The 17,829-nt window shown below is 41.2% G+C and overlaps 1 protein-coding gene across 2 annotated transcripts in view; it reads left to right on the top strand.

Moving 5' to 3' along the window:
* Nucleotides 1-17,829, top strand: part of sema3d (sema domain, immunoglobulin domain (Ig), short basic domain, secreted, (semaphorin) 3D) — a 91,896-nt gene that overhangs the window by 643 nt on the left and 73,424 nt on the right. The window lies entirely within an intron of this gene.

Below are 17,829 nucleotides of genomic sequence, written 5' to 3'. Positions count from 1 at the left end.
TCTGGAGGATAAATATATGCACTTATACCACAGAAAAATACTCGTACGTATTTCTTGTCCGTCTTTTTCTTTACAAATAGCGGAAATGGAGTGATTTACAGTGAGGCACTTGCAATGGAAGTCAATGGGGCCAATTTTTGGAGGTTTTAAACGCAGAAATGTGAAGCTTATAATTTTATAAATGCATGTTAATTGATTCTTCTGTTAAAACTTGTGTATTATTTGCACTGTAAACTTGTTTTAATCTTTACGGTCGTATTAGGGCATAACATCATCATGGCAACGAAGTTGTAAAATTGGCTATAATTTTACACAGAAAAGGTAAGTAACTGATTTAACACACATATTGTTTATGTCCTGTGTCTATACTTTTGAAACAGTGAGAATTTTAACGTTTACAGATTGGCCCCATTGACTTCCATTGTAAGTGTCTCACTGGAACCAAGTCGAAATTAATTTTTGTGGTAATCAATATTATGCCCTAAATGCTGTTGATACAGCTTAACTTGTATTGAACCCGGAATATTCCTTTCATTCTGCTCAAAAAGTCGTCTGTCACTCTGCAATCTTTGTGTCAACACTGATAACAGTGAACAATTCAATTAATGAAAGATTAACAAGGTTATAAAAGCAGATAAGGTTTCGTTTCAGAGGGGCTGAGGAATGTTTAACGGGAGTAAAGTGTCTCTGTGGTATCTGTCAAGGGAATGAAAGATGGGAGATCCTCCGTCTGTCCCTGGTACGCTTCACACTTCTGTGCCAAAAGCATAGAGCTGGGATTGGCATTGACTGTTGACTCTGTGGTTCACCAGAAGAGATGTAGAGCACAGACGAAGCACTTGAATGGCTGAAAGTGGGCTCTTTCCCCTTTCCCAGTGGCGTTTGCTCTGTGTTAACGGGCCGGATAATACCTTTCTGTGATGCACGCAGACTTTATGGAAACTCTCACTCACACACCCCGTGGTTTTATGGGGTGAGTCCAAAAGAAAGCTTCAGTCATAGGCCACATCTGTAGTGTACACACTCCACAGACTAGTCTGCTCTGTTTGTGTATGTGAGAGATTGTCCAACATTTCTTAATAAGTATTAAATGATTACAATAAATATTAGCAGTTCTTTAACACCACCCTTATTTTCTCTAACATACTAATATCCACTCGATTTGTACTGTTTTCATTTCATTTGCATGTACAGTCACAGCACACTCATATATGTCCAGAAAATAATGTTTTGCTTTGGTTAGTTTAGCAAGTTGGACGGCTGACATAAACTTGGAGGGAATAACATGATACCACATAGGGTGGGGTGCTGAATTTCCGAGCCTGAGCTCATAAAAAATTATGTGACTGTGGCAACATTTTTTCAAAATGATGTTATGTGGTTCATTACATGTATCGCGACAGTTCTGAAGAGAAATGTCCACTGTGTGGCGCTAAAAGCGAGTTAAATGTTCTCCCAAATAGATGAGGTTTTTAACCCTTTAAGCGCTAAAGGTGTTTTGACAGATTTCCTGTTTCAGTGGCATACCAAAATGAAAGGCTTATTACTCAACAAAACCAGGAGGGTCAAGTGTTTGGTATCATTGTAAAGAAAACTTTTCAACATTTTTAGATACATAGATTATGATGATACATTCTGAGACTCTCAGCCTAAGAAGCTGCTGAAAAAAAATTATAATAAAAAATAAATAAAAATAAAAATAAAATACAATTTAGCCATAAATGTACTTTTTTTCTTATTTTTTTCTTATTTGACATTAAATATCTCTGGGTGTAAAGGAGGTGGCTCTGGGGCTTTGTTCCCAGTCATGTCAACTGTATCTGAGAAAAATGTTGTGTTGATACGACAAAGCAATCACAAGTTATAGCATTACAAAAATAGTTTAGCATAGTGTCCAAAAGCCTCTCCAAACAAGTAAAACATAATAATTGTACATAAGAACAAATTACACATGCAAACACAACGACTAAAGGTTTGTATAGCATGCAGACATGATTTTTGTAATGAGATTTCACAGAATGAGTTTCATTCTGTGTCATTTGAGTCATCACTGAGTCTGTGTCATGTATTTGGCGCCATCTCCTGGTGGCCATATGTAACATTGTGCTTCATGTGGATTATCTAATGATCTATGCATCTGATTACCTTGTGTATGGGCTCGATTGAAAGATAATTGTCTCCTCGTATGTAATGGTATGTGATATTATATGTTTTGTTTATTTTTCTTGAAGTGATAAGTAACACCAACATAATTGTCAAAGACAAATACTTAGCTATTACTCACTATATTTTTGTCTGTGAGTAAAACACATATGACACATGGCTATTTGATCAGTTTGAGGTTTTTACTGATTGCAATAATATGTACAGTGCAAATATTTTTATAAATTATGAAAACGGAACATTTCTGATTTGTCTGCAAATTTCAAAGCACTTGTTCAGTTCTGGTCATAATGTCAACATGCATTGGAAAGTAGAAGCTTTAAAGCTTTCAAACGATACCTGTTTTGTGTTGATCAAGACTGTAGTTATTCATATTTTGACAATTATTATTTTTTCCATCTGAGTTTAAAGGGGTTTTTAAGGTTAATGCTCTATCAAATTTTAAATTAAACAAACCGACCTCCCTACCCTAAACCTAAACCAAACCGATAGTGTCATAAAAAGCAAATGTGAGATGAAAAACACAACCACGTCATTTTGTGGTGCTTCTATGACACTTTGGGTTCACGTGTCTGGACTCGTACCCCACTCCTTTACATCACAAGTGCAATGCTTTATCAGTTAAGCTACCACACAATTTGATCACACTTGAACAAGCTTGTAAATGTTGTTGATTTATGTAATGCAGACATTCAAATAAGTCTTGCGCTATAGTACAATTATTTAGATGCCATAAGATAGCATTGTGTGAGGAAAACGGTAGGGTTGCGCTCTATACCGGTACTAGCGAGATATTGCAATACCCAAAAATTGTAAACGTTCGATATCATCTTGTTGCTAATTTGGGTACCATACTACAGTGTGGTGCTATTAGCGACATTTTACGGGATGTGACATTTTTGAGATGAAATCAATGACAATTTGACAAGTAATCAAATTAAAATCTTGATATGGCCAAGTGTAATCATTAAACAGCAGAAGGATGTCATGTAATTAAATAATATGCAGTCTGCATGCGCTGCACGCTTCAATATGAATTAGAGGTGCCGCTCTGCTATCCGTCATACTTTGCACATGATGCACTTTATGCGATTGTGTTTAGTGTATGAGCAGCTGTGAATACTCACACAAACTTGTCCGGTGCTGCTGGTTTTATTATTATTTATATTAATAACAATGATTATTATTTTTACAGTTATTATTACATGTAAGCTCAATCACAAAAATAAGCACACTATGATTTAGCCGTAGCAGCCTATTGCCACAGTAATCAGATTTTTTCATTTATACTTTAAAGCTATTTTGTGCAAGATTTTATTTGTCAAAAAAATAGCTATTTAAAAAAAAAAAAATAGCATAAATAATATAGAATAATATAGAATAATAGTAATAGAAAACAAATAATTATCACATTTTAATTTGTATAATTTAAGCTTTATGTATTCATTTTATTAACCTTTTAAGTTTGGATGAAATAATCGTCAAAAAATGTATAACTACGGTCTTGACCAACACGCTTAGAAGCTCTACTTTACAAAGCATGTAGGCATTATGACCAAAACTTAAATCAAATCAAATAAAAATAATTGTATATATATATATATTTATTTATTTATTTTTTGATTTTCCGTCAGTTTCTTAGGCTGAGAGTCTCAGAATGTATCATACTCTATATAATTAAAAACATGTTAATAATTTTATTTACAATGATACCAAACATTTGACCCTCCTTGTTATTTTGTTTTTGTTTTTTGTCGAGTTATAAACCTTTAATTTTGGGTATGCCACTGAAACGGGAAATCTTTAAAACACCTTCAGAGCATGTTGGGGGGCCTGGGTAGCTCAGCGAGTAAAGACGCTGACTACCACCCCTGGAGTTCGTGAGTTTGAATCCAGGGCGTGCTGAGTGACTCCAGCCAGGTCTCCTAAGCAACCAAATTGGCCTGGTTGCTAGGGTGGGTATAGTCACATGGGGTAACCTCCTCGTGGTCGCCATAATGTGGTTCTCGCTCTCGGTGGGGCATGTGGTGAGTTGTGCATGGATGCCGCAGAGAATAGAGTGAAGCCTCCACACATGTTATGTCTCAGCGATAACGCGCTCAACAAGCCATGTGAAAAAATGCGCGGATTTACGGTCTCAGATGAGGAGGCAATTGAGATTCATCCTCCGCCACCCGGATTGAGGCGAGTCACTACGCCACCACGAGGACTTAGAGCGCATTGGGAATTGGGCATTCCAAATTGGGGAGAAAAATTAAAATTAAAAATAATTAATAAATTAAAAAAAACACCTTCAGAGCTTAAAGGGTTAAACAATGCTCTGATGATATAATTTAATTAAAACATAAAGCATGGAATCCAGAAAGATTAAAAAGGAAAATGCAGAATTTGCAACTGCAAGACTTGCAATTCTTTTAATAAAGTCCTTTTCTGTGTTATTTAATTAGTAATCTGAGGCTATTTATTTGCTGCCGAAGTATCGATTTAGTATCGATACCCAGGTACCAGGGCTGGTATCGTACCGAAGCTCAAATTTTGGTATCAGAGCAATCCTTGAACAGGACAAAAATTACATCTTACTCGTGATTTGCGTGAAAGTGAATAAAAGCCATTGTTATTGTAGCGCCTCTAGTGTTCATTTTACCAGAACACGAAACGTACAATGAGCCACGTAAAGATCATTTTGCAGAAAAGTAGGTATAGAAACATGATTCTTTGAGAACAGATTGGGATTTCCTCTGTGTATATTGGGGAAGAGTTAAGTAGGGCAGTAAGTGGCAGAGTGATGGATTCTGCTCAGTGTGTGCGATTAAGTATGTTTACTGTATGATTTTAGAGCAAAGTGCCACCTGGGAGTTAAGAGGTTCTAGCACAGAAGTGACACTAGTCTCTTAGACTTCTGTCTCTCTCCTATACATTTTCTCTCTGTCTGTCTCCCCCCACCGTCTCTCTTCACTACATCAACATTACATGAGCCAGAAGATGGATTACCCTCAATTCCTTCAGCCCCAGATTTCTTGATTCATTACACACCTGAACACCCATGATAAAACACAGAACAGTGTCAAACACCTCTTTGTCCTTCACACGCCCTAAACCAGGGCTATTCAACTTCATCGACGAATGGGCCTGATGGAAAAAAGTCTTCGGGGCACATGGGCCAAGCCAGGATATTTTGTTATCGAAAAGCTTCTATCTAAAGATATTGTGTTATAGCAGGCCTATAATTTTTGTTTACTATATAAATAAAACATCTGTTTTATAGCTTTATTTATTTCTGATCATTTTATCAAATATTTACACCTAGCAGAGAATTCTGGGGAACAAAATTCAGGTAACTTGAGACCAAAAAAAAGAAAAAGAAAAGTGCTTTCAAAATTGGTCCATTACAGAAAGAGTAAATCAGACTGATGCTAAAAACTTACATTTCTTGATCAAATGAATGAATAGAACTTTTCTGTTGCTCCGAACTCACGTTTGTCAGTCGTCCATGATTTTACGTCTTTAAACTTCCCCTTCCGTTAAAAATTATACATAATGATTATTTGTAGTGCAACTTCTAAAAGAGTTTAAAACACAGCTCACATGCATGAGACACTGTAAAAACATCAAAACAGGGCGCGATGTCTGTTTAGCACAAGTTAGCGTATGAAAACTATTGAAAAACGTGTTTAATGTAAACAGCCCCTTAGACCAGTGTTTCCCAACCTTTTTTCTACCACGGCACACTTTTTATGACTAAAAAATCTACGGCACACCACTATCCCACATAGGCTAACCATCATCAATATTTTTCCTTTTCAAGAACTTGTCCATGTTTTCTGTCCATCTTAGTAGCCTGTTTGCTTGTAATGTTTGAAATTCGGCTATGCAAAAAAAAGAAAAAAAAAAAAAAAAAAAATTAAAGCTGCAAGCAGCAATGCGGATTCCTCCTCAAAACTGCAAATTATGTAAAAATTGACATGGTAGATACATGTACTTCACACATGTACACAACATTTCATTAATTTGTTATTAAACATTGCAAGAGTCTTCATATAAACTGGTGATTGAAACAAAGTATCGGTTTTATGACTAGTGGATTTGTAAGGCATTATTTTAGTGTTAGCGATAAATAATAGTAAACTGTAATTCTGTCATCTTTTGACATATCAAGGTGAAATTTTGCACAGTACTTCAGAGTGATGTCATCTTGAAGCCTGTTCAACATTAGTCAAAATGGCATTAGATTTTTTGAACATATGGATATTGAGACAATGTGGACATTTACATAAATGCGCACCTTTCAGCCATTTTGTATTGTATTCATTTTTGCTAAATATCAAATGTATCCTACACATACATACCGAATTTCAAGTCAATTGGAGCTATGGTTTAGGAAGAGCAGATTTTTGTAGTTTTGGACAAATTTGTATTGTACAGGAAAATCCATTATGGCGGACTTTATGGGTTCTAGAGGCTTTTTTGTTCTTCATGAGAAATGAGGCATATATACCAGGTTTCAGAAATTTTGGACTTATGGGGTGGAAATGGTATCACTTTGAAAATGGACAAATTGGGACATGGCCTGTAGCACCAACTATAGGCTCACATGAGCCATTTTTGGTGTGGGAATTACTCGCGGCCTGTAGTATCACTGTGCCAAATTTCAAAACATTTTACCAAGGAGATCTTGAGTTATTGGGCAATTTAGAGCTTTAGGAATAATAATAATAATAAGAATACCAACAAAAACGTCCTGGTTACTTTAGTAACCTCCGTTCCCTGATGGAGGGAACGACACATTGTGTCAATGTAGTGACACTAGGGGTCACACTTGGTAGCCCCAAACACCTCTGCTTTTTTGAAAAAAGGCCAATGAGAATTGGCGAGTGGAATTTGCATGCCACTCCCCCGGACATACGGGTATAAAAGGAGCTGGTATGCAACCACTCATTCAGGTTTTGTGCTGAGGAGCCGAGACCAGGTCCTGGCCATTTCAGCGGGTAGTTCAGCGTCGTGGCAAGAGGGACACAATGTCTTGTTCCCTCCATCAGGGAACGGAGGTTACGAAAAAACCAGGACGTTCCCGATCTGTCACTCACGCGACGTTGTGTCGATCTAGTGACACTAGGGGTCCCTATACAAAATGCCACAACTATCTGAACTGTGTTACATGAACTGGTTGTGTGTGATGGGCAGACCGCTGTGTGCCTCGTAGCCAGCACACCAGGCCGTCACATAACCTACCCCAATGCTCTTATGAGAGTCGAACGGTCCATCAGGAACAAGTCAACTGCCCAACTATAGGGACAGGCTAGCCCAGCCGAGGCCTCTTTCCCTCTCTTTTCTCCCTAAAAAGAGTGGAATTTGTTAACTAACTGGGAGCCATAAGTGTCTGCATCGGGGGGTGTCCCTCCCAAGGGTAAGACACCACGGAGACCACACCCCGCCCAAAAAGAGGGGGGTGTATTTTGAGTGGAATATGTCACATGGTCTTACCGAGTCTTGTCGGAAATATATTATGTGGAGAGATGCCATGGTAGGTCCTACACGAAGGGGGAGGAGTTTCTATAGAGCATTGCGACCGGGGGCAGAGGGGCCTCTGCCCAAGGAAGACGCTGTTTGCTGACAGGGAAACGATTTTGCGGAAAATATCACATGGGGTCACCTTCGGGGAACCAGCACATGTGGAGCACCTACTTCAGTACAGGGGCTCATTAGTGCTCGTACTGGGCCGGTCAGTGAGTTTCTCTGCAAACTCAACTGCCAGAGGGCTAAGGAGGAAAGTCATCCAGGGATCACAGTCTGTGAACACGACTGGGAGTCAAGAGCGCACGTCTTCACCTCAAGGGAGGGGAAAGGTACTATGCACAAGCGGTACACCTGGCCAGATGTCCCGGGACTTACCTGCTTGTGCCTGCCAATACACAGGATGAGACCGGCTCAACTCGGAGATTGTAGAACCTCGCAAAGGTGTTGGGTGTTGCCCAGCCCACTGCTCTGCAGATGTCTGCCAAAGAGGCACCACTGGCCAGGGCCCAGGAGGCAGCCACACTCCTGTTAGAGTGGGCTCTTAACCCCGCAGGGGGTGGCATGTCCTGAGCCTGATATGCCATCGCGATGGCGTCAATGACCCAGTGGGCGATCCTCTGTTTGGAGACAGCGCTTCCTTTCTGCTGTCCACCAAAGCAGACAAAGAGCTGCTCGGAGCTTCTAAGGCTCTGCGTGTGATCCAAATAGATGCGTAAAGCTCGCACCGGACACAGCAACGCCAAGGCTGGGTCTGCCTCCTCCTGAGGCAGCGCTTGCAGGTTCACTACCTGATCCCTAAAAGGGGGCGTTGGAACCTTGGGCACATAGCCCGGTCATGGTCTCAGGATCACACGAGAGTAACCCGGACCGAACTCCAGGCACGATTCGCTGACAGAGAACACCTGCAGGTCCCCTACCCTTTTGATGGAAGTGAGCGCAGTCAGGAGGGCAGTCTTCAAAGAGAGTGCCTTAAGCTCAGCTGACTCCAAGGGCTCATAGGGAGCTCCCTGTAGACCACAAAGGACTACAGAGAGGTCCCACGAGGGGACGAGGCGCGGTCTGGAGGGATTCAACCTCCTAGCGCCTCTCAGGAACCTGATGATCAAGTCATGCTTCCCCAAGTACTTACCATCTACTGTATCGTGATGAGCCGAAATAGCGGCTACATACACCTTCAAGGTGGAGGGGGACAGCCGCTATCCAGGAACCAATCGTCGAGCCACGAGGGTTCAGGGGAGAGTGGAGGGTTCCACTCTAGCCCGATGCTCGCGGCCACCCGGGAAAGCATGTCCATCGTTTCCGCGTCGGCGTGAGACTGGGTGACCGTTCCTGAAGGAGGAAGCCCAGCCGAAGCCTCTGCGTCAGACTGGATGAGCCCGCTCTCTGATGCTGCGCTCTAACTCATCGTCTTCCGGAGCTCCGAACGAGAAGTCGAACTCGCGCTGAGACGAGCCGGCGGTCTCGTGCTAGAGCCCGATCGGGGCAAGCGAGTGTGCTGGGGAAAGGGAGGTCCGTGGGGGATACCTGGTGGAGGTGGTCCCATTGATGTCCCCAAATCGCCCCCAGTGCTAACCGACGTGGCCTCAAACCCGTAGATAGAAGGACTGGTGCGGGGAGCCGCTGGGGTGGCTTGCTTTCTTATGAAAGCAAGCCGCGACCGCAACGTTGCCATGGTCATGTTCTCGCAATGAGGACATGACTCATCCAAGAACGATGTCTCCACGTGGGCAGTGCCCAGACACGTAAGACAGCGATTGTGGCTATCAGAAGCAGAGAGATAACGACCGCAACCAGGAATAACTCACAAACTTTAAGGCATCTTTTAAAAAGACCTTCCGTGTGTGCCGCTCTTTTTGTGAATGAAAATATACTCTTTTAGAATATACTCTCTTATTTTCGCTCTGCCGAATCGCCCAGGGGGGTTCTCTGCACTCCACGGGTGCAGAGGGGGAGAAGCCGCTGAAATGCGGCGTAAATCCAGCAGTTTTGAGGTGCGTCTTTGGAGGGAATTGAATTCAGTGCACTGAATACAACCGCTCGGCTCCGAAGAGAAAATCTGAATGAGTGGTTGCATACCAGCTCCTTTTATACCTGTATGTCCGGGGGAGTGGAATGCAAATTCCACACTCCAATTCTCATTGGCCTTTTTTCAAAAAAGCAGAGGTGTTTGGGGCCCCCAAGAGTGACCCCTAGTGTCACTACATTGACACAACGTCGAGTGAGTGACAAAAATAAGTCACATAGGTAGGCTATGCTGTGTGAGGTCACAGGTGGCAAGAGCGCTAAATGGGTAATGCAAAAACAACAAATTTGCTTCTTTTCTAATTTGTAGATTTGTTCTTGCAATGCCACAACAAATTACAGGGATGCAAACTCATGAGGGGCGAAAAAGTTAAGACAATCACTGGTCCACGAACATTTTTTCTGGGCATATTTTTTTAAAGAATATACTAAAAGCACCAATTCCAATTCCAAGTTTACAATTGTGCAGAATTAGCTGCAAAATAAAGAGTATTTTGGTGAGGCTTGCTTCTGTTTCACAAATATGTTCAATTTTATTAACTGATTAGTTCAGTGACCCCTTCTGGAAATGTCACTAGGTGGCGACAAATGAGCGTCTTATGTGCTATGAGTGAGTCAGTGAATCATTTTGAGTCGTTCATGACCGAAATCTACCAAGAGACTTTATAGTGTTTAAGCATTAAAAGAACAAAGCAGATCTATAGTCTTCCTTCAGTCTGAGCATTCTTTTTCATCCAAAAAGACAACGATAATAGTCTAATAATAGTGAGTTTCAATAACGTTCTTACCTTCTCCTTTATTAAAACTTGCATGACTACAGATCTACTGACTTCAGTATAAGAATTATAAACACATAATTTTCCTACAGTAGCCTATTTAAACTGCTGAACATTGCTTTTATCAGAAAAGACCACAATAACAGACAAATAATAATCATTTTGAGTTTCAATAATGTGCTTTCGTCATTGTAAAGCGCATTTCACATGAGTTGAGTCGAGGCGTCAACACTCCGTTCAGTGCCAGCGTCAAGTGCCGCATTGCCCTCCACATGACAAGAGTTGCAGAAAGCGTCACAGAGGGGCGATTTTACGAGTTTGCCACATACAAAAGCAGGAGGTATGCACAATAAACATTGAAAACATGTATTTGGAAGAGAGAAAAAAGCTTGCAGTTGCTTTCATAGCAGAAAGTATTTTTCTGCAAGAAAAGTGTTTTCTTGGTGAATTTAAATTAATTCAATAACTGGGGTCTCTGATATTCATAAACGATAAGGTAATATTTAAGTAAAAGAAATTATGAGACATTCAATGTCTCCACAAATTTGGACAGTTTTTAAATATTTGTTGTTGCTTAGTAATCTCAAAGACATTATTGGTGAAGCAAAAAACAACACGTGTGAAAAACACTTTGGTGTTAAGTGGCGTCACTTCATAGACTTCAATGTATTCTACAGTGCTGACACGAGTCATGTGACCCATAACGCGTATAAATATCAGTCACTTTTGCACATTAATCATTGCTCTTCACAAAAGTGACCGATTATGGTTTCAAAACAGTGAATTTCTCCGAAAGGTGAGGATCCCTGTAATTATTTTTATCTATTTTTCATGCATTTATTTATTTTGTGGAATTTGATAATTTTCCACGGCACACCTGACAATCTTTCATGGCACAGTGGTTGGGAAACACTGCCTTAGACAACTGACAACCTCACGCAGGGCCACTGAAAATTTCACACGGACCGGATTTGGCCCGCGGGCTGCCAGTTAAAGAGGCCTGCCCTAAACCTTGCACTATATGCCCCTTTTTCACCTGTGTGTGTGTAACAGTACAGTTTTCAATCCGCTCTCTCCAAACACAGCTAATCGAGAAGAGACATTATAAGAGCACTTTGTCCGCTCTCCATTATGGCTATGGAGGTTCCTCTCAGCATGTATTAAATTACCTATAATTCCCTAAACCTGTCACTCACAGACAGACAGACTGAGTGTCAGGTAATCCGGGCACGTAATGAGGTTTGGGAATGTTGGCTGGGAGGAATTTCTTCTCCACCTCTGCACTGTGTCATTAGATATGCACCTGGCTCTCTCCGAGCTAAGTGCAGGTATGAGAGCTGAAACTTTTCCTCCTTTAAACATGAGAGGGGGGATTAAAAATGTATGATTAAACACAGACTTGGCTCAAACAAACACGACCAAAGTTTCCCCCTCGTTAATGTTTGCAGAATACATTGGAAAGCTTTTCTCAAAAATTTTGGCTTTACTTGATATGTTTTTTGTTGCCTTTTTAATAACAAGCAGAATGCAATGATCCATGGATGATGATGACCCTCATGAACAAATGTGGAAGTAGAAGAATTGCCTAAAGTCAGTTTTACAGACAGAAGGAAACCATTACTGTATGACATTGTCTATGCGTGCACTTTCATGGCATGTGATTGGGTGGAATGGACTTTCCAAAATCTCATATTAATACTATTCAATCAGTTCAAGTAAAGGTCTTCTTTCACTACATGTGTAAGCTTTCATTCAGCAATGTCCTGAGGCAAATATAGGCCTAATGTCATTTGTACTCAAAACAAATAAGGGAAATATGATTTTACATGTTTGCATTATTGATATTAAGTTAGGTTGTATACACATTACTGGGTCACAGAAGATCATTTACACACATTTTGGTAGCACAAGTGGAGACTGGAATAAGTTGTGTTGTAGGAAACAAACCAGTTTTATGTCAGTCTGAGTCAGTGATTACTGGAACTTTTGAATCTACAGCTTGAAACATAGTGCGACGAGTGCAGTCCAATTCCTGAACGAATGACTATTATGAACCAGTTGTTTTAAATATACAGTGCAAAACATATAGAGTGACCAGTGTAGTATGGTTCCCGAACAATTTACTTTTATGAGTCGGTTCTTTTAAATCTACAGTGTGACCAGTGTAGTTCAACTGTAGAGAGAATGACTCTTATCATGGGCGACATTTCATTCTTAAGCCAGGGGGGCAACACAACCTTCCCTCAATGGTCACGAGCAGCTAACCTGCAGCTTCTTTGAACCTGCATCAGCAAATAATTCACAGTGCATCCGGAAAGTATTCACAGCGCTTCACATTTCCACATTTTGTTATGTTACAGCCTTATTCCAAAATGGATTAAATTCATTATTTTTCTCAAAATTCTACAAACAATACCCCATAATGACAATGTGAAAGAAATTTGTTTGAAATCTTTGCAAATTTATTAAAAATAAAAAATGAAAAAAATCACATGTACATAAGTCTTCACAGCCTTTGCCATGACACTCAAAATTGAGCTCAGGTGCATCCTGTTTCCACTGATCATCCTTGAGTGTTTCTGATTGGAGTCCACCTGTGGTAAATTCAGTTGATTGGACATGATTTGGAAAGGCACACACCTGTCATATAAGGTCCCACAGTTAACAGTGAATGTCAGAGCACAAACCAAGCCATGAAGTCCAAGGACTTGTCTGTAGACCTCCGAGACAGGATTGTATCGAGGCACAGATCTGGGGAAGGGTACAGAAAAATTTCTGCAGCATTGAAGGTCCCAATGAGCACAGTGGCCTCCATCATCCGTAAATGGAAGAAGTTTGGAACCACCAGGACTCTTCCTAGAGCTGGCCACCTGGCCAAACTGAGCGATCAGGGGAGAAAGGCCTTAGTCAGGGAGGTGATCAAGAACCCGATGGTCACTCTGACAGAGCTCCAGCATTTCTCTGTGGAGAGAGGAGAACCTTCCAGAAGAATAACCATCTCTGCAGCACTCCACCAATCAGGCCTGTATGGTAGAGTGGCCAGACGGAAGTCTCTCCTCAGTAAAAGGCACATGACAGCCCACCTGGAGTTTGCCAAAAGGCACCTGAAGGACTCTCAGACCATGAGAAACAAAGATTGAACTCTTTGGCCTGAATGGCAAGTGTCATGTCTGGAGGAAACCAGGCACCGCTCATCACCTGGCCAATACCATCCCTACAGTGAAGCATGGTGGTGGCAGCATCATGCTGTGGGGATGTTTTTCAGCGGCAGGAACTGGGAGACTAATCAGGATCGAGGGAAAGATGAATGCAGGAATGTACAGAGACATCCTTGATGAAAACCTGCTCCAGAGCACTCTGGACCTCAGACTGGGGCGAAGGTTCATCTTCCAACAGGACAACGACCCTAAGCGCACAGCCAAGATAACAAAGGAGTGGCTCCGGGACAACTCTGTGAATGTCCTTGAGTGGCCCAGCCAGAGCCCAGACTTGAACCCGATTGAACATCTCTGGAGAGTTTCAACACATCTGAGCATAGCCAAGTCTAAGAACAATGTTCTACCTTAGTGAAGAGCTAAACGGTGTCCACTGGGTACGGCATCAAAGCGATTAACGGTTTTATCCAAATCAACTTGAATGGCCCGTTCAATGATCAGCACAACGTCTGAGAGTCTTTCCTGCTTTATGGTGTTTATCATATAGGTTTTTTATCGACACAAGCACGAAAATATCCTTTCCGATGATGCGCTGTTCATTGCCACGCTCAAGAATAACTTAGAGGTTGCCAGCGTTTACTAGACTGTGGTCTAGGTTGGACTCTTTGAGCAGTGCCAGTCGTTGATCGAAACTTGATTCTCCTGATGCCATAGTGTTGAAAAGTGACAGTTCTTCATTCGTCTCCTCTTCTAGAAATCCATAGTGATGACAAATAAACACAATTATTAGGCCTGTTGCAATTATTTTATCTAATTATTTGAGACAACCGTGATTATTAGCCATTCCAATCACATTTGAATGCCTAAATAAGAGAATTGTAAGCGAATATAGTGTATAAATGCCATGAACGGCACATTTGTGTGTCATTCAGTTGAACTCCGAGTCCGAGCTTCACTGGGCCACACCGCAGACGTCAACCAGCTCCTGTCCTGAAAGAGTGGGTGAAGTGCTCTGATGCGTGTGCTGAGGTCCGCGCCAAACTCCCACGAAAATATAAAGGAACAAGTATAAACTGTGAAAGTGAACGCAAAGCACTCCGGTTACACTTTAAATGATCGTGTAATGGCAAATGTTCCTGGTTCATATAAGCTGCCTTAATGACATGCAGTGACAATGAGGAGGAGACGCACACTAACTCTATTTTTGTGGAGTGATAAAATGATGAACAAAATCTGAAAGGTTTTGCTTCATGAGAAACAAGGGCTCGTGGGTTTAATCAAAGAGCATTAAAATAACGTGTGAAAGTGAAGAAATTAGGACAGAAGTATTTTACTATTGTATGATATAATAAAATATTATACAAATATAATAATATATTGTATATTTAAAAGATATATATTTTTATAAAAATATATAATGTAAATTGTTCAAAAAACAACAACGTAAATGTAAAATTGACCAAAACTAGGGACATATTTTAAAGAGCCCATATTATGCTCATTTACAGGTTCATAATTTTATTTTGGGGGTCTACTAGAAAAGGTTTACATGCTTTAATGTTCAAAAAACAAAATTTTTAGTGTGCTGAGTGACTCCAGCCAGGTCTCCTAAGCAACCAAATTGGCCCGGTTACTAGGGCGGGTAGAGTCACATGGGGTAACCTCCTTGTGATCGCGATTAGGGGTTCTCGCTCCTAAGTTGTGCGTGGATCGTGGAGAGTAGCATGAACCTCCACATGCTGTGAGTCTCCGCGGTGTCATGCACAACGAGCCACGTGATAAAACTGAGACATGTCCTCCGCCACCCGGATTGAGGTGAGTAACTGTAGTGAGGAAGTAGTGGGAATTGGGCATTCCAAATTGGGAGAAAAGGGGATATAAAAAAAATAAAAATAAAAAAACACTATTTTTCTCATACTGTACATTGCTGCAGCACCTCTTTTCACCCTCTGTCTGCAACGCTCTGTTGTAGCTCCTGTCTCTTTAAAGCCCTCCTTTCCGAAAAGCCCAGTCTGCTCTTATTGGTCAGCTGGCCCAGTCTGTTGTGATTGGTCAACCTCTTAGAGCGTGTGTCGGAAATGTAACGCCCCTTACCATAACCGAAGTAGCCCTTAGGTGGGCATTATGCAAATGTATTACATAGTGACAGCTAAGTCATGGAAGTAATGGCTGGACTGCAAACCAGGCATTTCAGGCAGTTCAGGAGCAGTGTTTTCTGTGCTGTGGGAAACTCCCTTTGGCATAGACTTTGTGCTTTGTAACTTTGCAGACCTTATACGTGCACAAACAGCTATATTACACACTAAAGGAAAGGTAAAATCCCAAAAAGCATAAGTATTTAGAAATATTTTGATATTTAAAACATAATTTTTTACGTTTTTAAAGCCTTAAAAGGAAATCACAAATCCCTATTTAATTATTTGTTTTTTTATGTTTCAGGTTAAATATGTAAAAAATATCTTAAGGTGTATGAAGCACACCTTAAAGAAATATGACAATTATATGACAATTAATCGTGAAAGCCCTTAAAGAGACAATTAATCGTCAAAGCACTAAAACAGGCAATTAATTGTCATAATCGCAATTATTTGTTTGACAATTAATCGCCATAATCGCAATTAATTGTTTGACAATAAATCGTCAGCCAAATTTCATAATCATGACAGCCCTACGTACGATCATCTTTGGTGTGTGTACTAGAGCTGAGAATGTTGTTAAGTGCAATCAGGGTTTCCATGTCATTTTCCTGAAACCGCTCGCGTATTTCTTGAACAGTTTTGTCCAGCAACACCAAAATGCAATTCCTTATAGTAGTCCTGGGCCAAGGCTGTTTCCAGTCCAGCTGTTACTTTGGTTGTTCTCCTCCATAGACGTTGAGGGCCGCGGTAGTTGTTTATATTGCACAACTCAGCTGTGAACTTCAAAAGTTGCTGAAAGTGGTCATCAGTTCTCATTTTTGAAAGAACAGAGATTGTGCTCGATGCTAGGCTCTTGACAGTAGCATAATGTAAACTGAATGACTGTAGCACTTTGGACAGTAACTGAAAATCAGTAACTGATGTCAGCAGACTATTTGCCTGTCCCCCAGCGCGCACATCATTTTACGATATTTCACTTAGAGTGTCAATGATAGCCTCAAAGTTGTCAAGGATGGCCCTTAGAGCCTGCGCGCGGCAGCTACGTCTCTTAGTGTCGCTAAGAGATTTCAATGTGATAGATTTATCGGCAAAGTTGCTGCCCTGTTCTCGCAAAGACTCAAAAACAGCATGTAATTTTGCTGACCCCTTGATAAAGTTAGAGGGCTTGAACGTTGGCCAGCATGTGTCTCCCAGCTATAGTGCTGCGACAGACATCCACAATGCAGAGGTTGAGGATATGTGAGTGACAACGAGCATACATCGGCAGTGGATTTTTGCTTAAAATGCGCGTAGCTACACCACTGTAGGTTCTTCGCATGTTCACGCACCATCATAACATTGTGCTCCCATGTCGCCATTATAAAAATCAAGGCTCGTCAGGAAATTCTTTAAGAGCAGGGCCATCTGTTTTGTCAGTCTGATAAAATCCAATGAATGATTCATGCTCTGCAAGGTCTCCGCCAACATATCTTAAAACAACTGCAACTTGCTCATGTCTACTTATGTCTTTTGCGTTTGATCTGCAATAAGGGCAAAAATGCCGGGTTTACACACTCCCTGAGTGATGTCACCTTTAACCTGACTGGCCATTATGATCAACTCATTCTGGTGCTTGGTGTGAACGTAACTAAATGAGCTCTCATCTTTTGGATAGTTGATCAGTGAGTTGACTATCAGTGGCCCTTAACTCCATCAGTGGTAGAACATTTCTCTGATTTAAGTTTCAACGTGACCACAGAGAGCTGATTTATATTTTTTCTCCCCTTTTCTCCCCAATTTGGAATGCCCAATTCCCAATGCGCTCTAAGACCTCGTGGTGGCATAGTGACTCGCCTCAATCTGGGTGGCGGAGAACAAATCTCAGTTGCCTCCGCGTCTGAGACGTCAATCCGTGCATCTTATCACGTGGCTTGTTTAGCGTGTTACCGCGGAGATGTAGCACGTGTGGAGGCTTCACGCTATTCTCCACGGCATCCACGCACAACTCATCACGTGCTCCACCAAGAGTGAACCACATTAAAGCGACCACAAGGAGGTTACCCCATGTGACTCTACCCTCCC

The sequence above is a fragment of the Myxocyprinus asiaticus genome, chromosome 18, assembly GCF_019703515.2.
Source record: "Myxocyprinus asiaticus isolate MX2 ecotype Aquarium Trade chromosome 18, UBuf_Myxa_2, whole genome shotgun sequence".
Lineage (NCBI taxonomy): Eukaryota > Metazoa > Chordata > Actinopteri > Cypriniformes > Catostomidae > Myxocyprinus > Myxocyprinus asiaticus.
The sequence above is the reverse complement of the archived record's forward strand: the minus strand, read 5'-3'. Positions and strand labels throughout refer to the sequence as shown.